We start from the raw sequence: 6,699 nt of genomic DNA on the forward strand, positions 1-6,699 counted from the left end.
GGATTAGGCAGTTCTGCAGTCCTGCCTCATTGTTCTTCTTCCCCACAGATGACTCTGAAAATACTCTTGAGGTTCTCCAAGTTCACCTAATAATCTAGTAACTCATCTCTGAGTGAAGGCACTATCTTGTTACCTGCCTTGCTGTGGCACTACATTTCAGATTGTCCGATGTGAAAATATATTCTTGTCAGATATGGCTGTTAACAAGTTGTAGTCTAGCTAGTGAAAGAGTGTGGTAAAAACAGTCCCAGGATGGACAGTGAGGGAGGTTTGTATGTACCCTGGTGGTGCGTGAAGCTGAATGTCCTCTCATTCACCACTTATCGGTGAAGAGCTGCTGACTGCTACAGCACTGACAACCAACATTAGCAGGACTTACATTGCTAAAAGAATTGCTGAATAGTCAACTCATGCTTTTGTACTGATTTGCCATTTAGGAGCTACAAGCTGTTCATGGGTCAGCCTGCCTTCAAAAAACAGGTTGTTGGGAGTTACCTCTAGCCTGTTTATATAAACTTTGATTCCTCTCTTGACTTGTTTTGCATTTAAGCGAAAGGCACTTTCAAAAAGGACTCTTGAACACTCATCATTTTCCAGTGTACTGTGTAATGCTACACGATGAGACACCAGTACAGGCAAAACCTTCCCAAGACGGATATTCAGAGGCAGTGCAGTTATGATGGAGCCAAACTCCCTGGAAAGACTCTTCCTCCTGGAATATTTTGCATAGTCCAAATCTCATGTGTGGCTGCACAAGTGGTCAGTGGCTATAGGGCATTTTTGCCCCTGTTTGAAACTACTTGATATTACATGGTATCAGCTTCTTATTCTTTTGGATTTTTATTCAATTTGCTGTCAGAACTTTGCAAGTTTGGGCACTATTAGAAACAGTTGATTTGTTAAGGGATGCTTTTATGTATCTCTACACTTGTGACTGTGGAATTACATTCAGCATTGCTAGCTTCACCACGTAGGTGGCATTGGCCCAGGAGCAAAAGATATTAGCAAGCCACAGCATCTTCAAATACATTGACATTGGTCTAGCAGAGTCAGAGCAAATGCTGTGGGTGAGCTCAGTCAGGATACCACTTCCAGGAGAGAAACAATAACAAGATAGAGATCTTTCATCAACAGAGAGATTTCTTTTGTAGTGACACCACTGGTGCATCATGGCTGTGAAGCAATTACATGCTACATTTGTATTAGGAAACAAATGACCCGATTTTTATTGTGAAAGAAAAGAAAAGGGAGAAACATGCTGAATTACCCAACAGAATATCGCTGCATTAAGGAATTAAAAATGAGCACATTTTTGGCCATTGAGGTACCTTTCTGCATTTCTCTTATCAGTAATGATATTAAGCTCCATTTGCTTGTCTAAATAGACCCTAAATTTTCAAAACTCCCCCACTTCTGTCCAAATGTGAGTGGAATATTGGATTGCACAGTTGAACTTCTGGATCATTTCACTCATCAGAAGCTGCTTTCAATGCTAACCAAGGAGGACACTATGTGGAATTCATATTGGAGTGTGGAGGCTTGATCGTGTGAAAAGTGTATGGTGGTTTAAGGTGAAGTATGGATTACAGGATTCAGGATTGTGATTTGTGACTTGATGAGTTACTACACATCAACCACATGGTGATAACTGTTCATGTGTGTTCTTAGTGTGTGACAAAAATAAAGTATCATGACTTAGATTACCCATCTTTAAGTAAATATTGTAACCTTACAAAAAGTTCAAGCAAGAAAATTGGGGATTTTGATTTAGGTTATGATACCTTAGAAGGGGTTAAAAATAAGAGTACTGAAAGAGGCATAATGTAACAGGAGCGGTTCAGTCATCAGAATAATTATGCTGGTAGCACAGTCCAAAACTTTTTCACATGTAGACAAACTTTGAGAGCCTTTAGGTTGTAATGTGATCTGTATGGGTTAGCTATTCCGACATAGTTAATTATTGTACCTTTGTTACAACTGAAGGGGAAGTTCGCTAGAAATCGACAATCAGAGACTGTACAAAGAAAAATTCAAAATCTGAGCTCTGTGAATCTTGGGAAGTTGAGATTTACAAGCAAACTTTCTTTGTTTGTGTTTTAATTTACCAAAGTTATCAGTTACTCCAGTATTTCATGTACTTACCACCACATCTCTGAGCAAAGTCAACATGTCTATCCTCCCTGCAATAGAAATGAACTATATGACAGAGAGGCTGATTTTTTTCCAAGTCACTTGAGTGGCTACAGTCACAGAAAAATGTCTAATGGGATTTAGGGGAAAAATGGGGAAAAATCTGGTCATAAGTGATTTGCTTAGGATTACAGTGCAAACCTGTGATGGAGACTTGAACTAAGGTTTTAGTTAGGTCTCTCTGAAAAAGTTCACTTCCAAAGCATACGCTAATATTTACCAATTTTTGCAATTAATTTATTTCATCAACTTCTGACATAGTATAGATTCTCTTTTGTTTTGCTTTTAACTTTGCTAAAATTGAAGATGAAACAGCTTCCCTCCTGTTGCAACAAACTACCTCATTGCATCCTGGAAACTTACTTCTAATGTAGTATTTCTAACTTTGTTCATTTTCTGAAGATATATTTAACTCATTTGTTCTTTGACTTTGAGAGACCATGGTATGAGGTCAGTACTAAGAAGTGGTCAGAATTTTAAATGGAGACTAGAGACTGGGTCTGTCTGTTGACATTTGAAAAATCTGAGCTCTTCCATTAACTGTATGCAGTACAGGTCAGTTAAAAATTAAGGCAGGATGGAAGTAAATTACTTCCTTCTTCATGGTTTAAGAAAAGGAAAATTAATCTGAAATTGAAGGGTTTTTTGAAAAAACAGTCTAATAGGGCTGAATAAATTAAACTGACAGACTTTAGTCATTACACATCTTCCTGTGTGAAGCATGGAAATTGGAAGCACGGACTGTGCATATTATGTTAATACTATTTACTCTACTTGGTATCCATGACGTATCCTGGTGAGTCTAAGCTACAACAGAATTATGCCTTACAGAAAAGAAAGAGAAATAAGGTTAATGAAACGGCATCTTGGCACTATAGCTAAGTAAAACACATCTCTGACTAGAGTGCTGAACAGTATTTGGGGTATTCATGAGCTGTTCTGCAGATGCTATGGCTCACATTAGCATGTATAACACCAAATCATCCTGTCAAAGAACCCTTTTTCTGTTCAACAGCATAACAAGGCATTGATTGTGATTGTTGGATTATAGAGTCTGTCTACTGAGATTCGTGCAAGATGTTAAAATGACACAAAGAAGGGCCATATTCTTCACTAGAACCCAGAAGTGCAACTTCCATAAAATATGTTGTCCCCAAAATATAAGGAAAGACTGTACATTTAGAACTGACTTTCTGTTTCATTATGCTTTAGTATTCTGGAGGGTCTTACATGGTGTTTCAATTTCACAGTAAACAAACTTTTCTGTTCCACCAAAAAGATGTTTATCTTAAAATAATTTGCAGAAAATCTATTGATTTCCCGCAGGGTAGAGTCTAATTTTGTCATACTGAATGACATCCTGAAACCTATGTGAGTATTTGAGAGTAAGCAACTTCTTTTCAGGTAAAGATGAGACAAAGTTAATGAGTATTTTTTGTCTGCTGTATGTCACATTGATTTCAAAAGAACGAACACCAAAGCACTATTGGATATTGAATCATTCTTTTATGCTATATAATATAGATCTGATGTAATACAGAGCTGATACTGCAGGAGTTAATTACTATCTCTTGGGTTATGGCTAGCCTCTCATCCCCCATTATGCTGTTATCAACTAGTTTTACTTTGGAAAATTTTAATTTATTATAGTCACTAGAAGACTGATTTAGCATTAGGTCACTGATACCACACATACGCAAACTGTGGTATGGATATACAGGTGATGCTCATGCTCAGGTGTCAGCACTATGGTGCCATGTGCAGTTATATGTGGTGATTCTGAGGATGAAACAAGAATGACCTTATTACATGTGCTTCAGGGTCAACTCCAAGAGTCACAACATTGCAAAGACAGGTGTGGCCATGGCACTGGGAGCCACCAGCTCTGCAGTGTGCCTGGCAAGTCCAGTTGCAGCTTTATGGGAGAATGACATGCTGAAAGGACTTGTACGCCTACTAGCGCTAACTGATATGCCATGCATGCACCTTGCTGTGTAGTGAGTGAGTAGATCACCATTGCTCAGCCCTGCCACCAGAACAGTACATCTGAAAGGATGAGAGAGGTTGCTCTCTCCAGCCAGCTGCCTGCACTTGCTCCCATCTTCCCAGACCAGTGCCCAGGGTTTCCAGACCAAGGCTGTGGCAGAGATGCTCTGCAGCATGACTGGAAAGGGGCAGCAATGCCTTTTCCTGGCCACAGGATAAATTTTCTCACTCTGGAAATGTCACCACTTTATAAAGAAAGTGTGTTTTCTGACACTGAACGAAGTATAGGAGTGTTCCGGCAAGAGTGAAATGGTGAAAAAATGTCATTTCAGAAACATTGAACTGTTTTCATTGTAGTTTTTTTTTCTCCAAAATAAGGCACGACAACCATTTTCCCCTACCTGGGTACCCAGACGCATGGGCAGACAAGGCTGTTACCTATTAAATAGGAAAGTCCTTAGCTGGTGTTGCAAACTGTGAGAGTTCCAGATAGGTCAAAGGACTGGCCCAGAGATGTGCAAAAATACAGAGAAGGGTGAAAAAAAAAAATATTTAATATCAGTAAGTATGGTAAATGGGAGATGGGGAGAGGTGGGGAGATATTCTTGTGACTTTAAGCAGGCCAATATGTCCCTAAGAGAGGCTCAATACTCAAGAATTTGACCTGAGAACAACCAAAGTCATGCTTATTTCTGCAAATAGCATATCTGGTGCCAAGGAAATTTCTGAAAGAAGTTATGAAGCTGAGTACATCAACAATTTTCTTGCCCTTGGTGTGCATCTTGAAGGTTGTGTTATGATACAATTTGGAAGTGGATATTTCTGCTGAAAGAAAGTAGAATTTTCTAAACCATTGGTCACAGACACAAAATGACCTAAAATGAAAGTGGAATGATGGCTCTGTTGCAACGTAATATATAAGAAATCGATTTAAAAGGGATACAGAAAACTATTTTGAAAAAATTCTAAAATATATTTTTAAATTAGACAAAAACTGGCTTATGAAATTATTTGCATTTAGCACTGTGGAATGCAGTGTATTAATTTATACATTACACATTAATATTTCTGTTTAAACCAGCATAACATATTCTTAATTTTCTTTGCTGATCAAAATATACAGCTGTAATAAATTTGGGGATGAGAGGAAATTACCAAGTTCCAGAAGGCTGTTTCACAGCATGCTTTACCAAGTGAAAATTCAGGCAGAGCATCTAGAGAATCTAAAATACAAATTCTCTTTATGAATAAAGCTAAGTGTGTTACTTCATTGACTTCAGATTCAGCAACAAGTAAGACAAAGTTATGGCTGGATGAATGTACCATATGGAAAGAAGAAAAAACCCAACTCTAATTAAAAATAATATAGACCCCAGGATACTACATTTGTTAAAAGACATGGAACAATAAAGGAGTTTAGGTGACTACCTCATGGGAAACCAGGGAGACAGAAAGACCTTTAGGAACACCTCAGATACTCTTGCAGCTCTGTGACTTAGTGATGAATATGCTTAATATATACTTTGTTGATTTTGCCATTTCATTTTACAATTTCATTTGAATGGGTGGCAGGGAGTCCCAAAATTCACTTGATAAGAAACATATTATTGCAGAGGAGAAATGTCTGAGAAAGAAATAAGATTATGCAATATATGTGTCACTTAGGAGGTTATACTCTAATTAAAAGAATTAATCCTAGGCAAGTTTACATAAGGGGAGAAATGGTGGAAGCTCAGTGTGTTTTTGTGCAATGCTAATTTTATTGGACTTTATGGTTTCGTCCAGACAACATACGTGGGCTGAACAATACAAACCAAGGCTGGAAAAGTGCTGTGCATCTGCCTCGCTTTGTTCTGAGAAAGTGACAAATATGTTTCCCACCAGACTTCAAAAGACCAGTCTAAGTGGTTTAGAGATATGAAATCCTGGAACTGTATAAATACACATGAAGTGTTAAAATAAAATGTTTAAATCCAAATAACAGGACCTTTCTATAATCTACAAGTATTCCACTACATAAACAGACCCCCTCAAAGGGGTGGAGAACATAAAGGGAACAAGTGTCCCTTGAAGGAAGGCTTTTGCAGAAAGCTGGTGTTTGTGTTAAAATTGCTCTTTAATTCAGACTGCACCAATCTGACAAGCCTCACACCACTGTGTAAGACACAGCAACTGTTTATCGAGCAGGGAAAATGTCAAAAAGCAACATGATTTATTTGCCAGAATACAGGAAAGGCGCTCAACACTACAATGGGCTTGACCTAAGGGCCTTTAAATTTAACAAGAGAGTTTTATAAGTCCTGAGCAACTACACCTTCAGGAAATCATGGGGAAGAACAAGCTACTTCATCAACCTCTCCTGACTATGCTGGTGCATTGCGTATTTTTTTCTCTCTAAGCTCCATCTGGTGCTGGTAGTAGCCAAACGCTGATATTCTCATTTGCTTTTCTGATTGAACAAAATGAACGATTTTCCAGCCCCATGTCCTCCTCTTACAACAGTACCGGCAGTGGCGTTAAGGG

Source organism: Gavia stellata, chromosome 3 (assembly GCF_030936135.1).
Source record: "Gavia stellata isolate bGavSte3 chromosome 3, bGavSte3.hap2, whole genome shotgun sequence".
NCBI classification, from domain to species: Eukaryota; Metazoa; Chordata; class Aves; order Gaviiformes; family Gaviidae; genus Gavia; species Gavia stellata.